Below are 1,307 nucleotides of genomic sequence, written 5' to 3' on the forward strand. Positions count from 1 at the left end.
AAGAGAGTGTCACAAAATAAAAGGATGTGAAGCATGACATCATACACATAAAACATTGAAGGGAGAGGAAAGAAAATTTAGTGCTTTTAAAACGATTCAAACTTAAGTGACCATCAATTTAATATAGACTGGTATATGCACAAGATATTACACATAAACCTGATGGTAACCACAATCAAAAACCAGTAATTCACATGTAAAAATAAAGAAATTAACCCAAGAATATCACTAAAGAAAGCCAGCAAACCATAAGAGAAAGAGAAGAAAGGAACAGGGAAGAACTACCACAAACAAGTAACAACCACAAACAAGTAACAAAATGGCCATAAGTACATACCTATCAACAATAGCTTTGAATATAAATATGTTAAATGTTTCAATAAGAAGACATAGGCTGATGGAATGGATAAAAATGTAAGGTCCGTCAATACGCTGCCTACGAGAGGCCATTTCAGGCCTAAAGACACATACAGATTGAAAGTGAAGGGATGGAGAATTCTGGGATACCAATATTTATGCTGAACAAGACAGACTTTAAAACAAAGACTGAAGCAAGAGACAAAGAAGGATACTACATAATCACAAAAGGAACAATCCAACAAGAAGATATAAAAATTGTTAATATTTATGCACCCACCATGAGAGCACCCAAATACATAAAACATTTATTAACACAAACATAAAGAAAATAATCGATAGTAATTCAATAACTGTAGGGGACTTTAATATCTCACTTATATCAATGGATAGATTATCCAACAGAAAAATCCATAAGGAAACAAAGGTTTTGAATAACACTTTTCATTTTTTTTCAGTTTTTATTTTATTTATTGAATGACACTTTAGACCAAATGTATTTAACAGATACATTCAGAACATTCCATCCTGAAACAGTGGATTATACATTCTTTTTAAGTGCACACAGAACATCCTCCAAAATAGATCACATGTTAGGCCAAATAGATCACATGTTAGAACAAATCTCAATCAATTAAAAAAAGGTTTAAGTCATACCATTCATCTTTTCCAACTATAATACTATGAAACTAGAAATTAGCCACAAGAAAAAATCTGGAAAGTACACAAATATATGCAGGGTAAACAACATACTATTGAGCAATGAATAGGTCAACCAACAAATCCAGGAGGAAATCAAAACATACATGGAAACAAATGAAAATGAAGACACAATGGTCCAAAATCTTGGGGATGCAGCAAAAGCTATCATAAAAGGAAAGTTTATAGCAATACAAGCCTACCTTAAGAAGTAAAAGAAGTTTCAAGTAAATAACCTAAACTTACACCTA

The sequence above is a fragment of the Suricata suricatta genome, chromosome 6 (genome assembly GCF_006229205.1).
Source record: "Suricata suricatta isolate VVHF042 chromosome 6, meerkat_22Aug2017_6uvM2_HiC, whole genome shotgun sequence".
Classification (NCBI taxonomy): Eukaryota; Metazoa; Chordata; class Mammalia; order Carnivora; family Herpestidae; genus Suricata; species Suricata suricatta.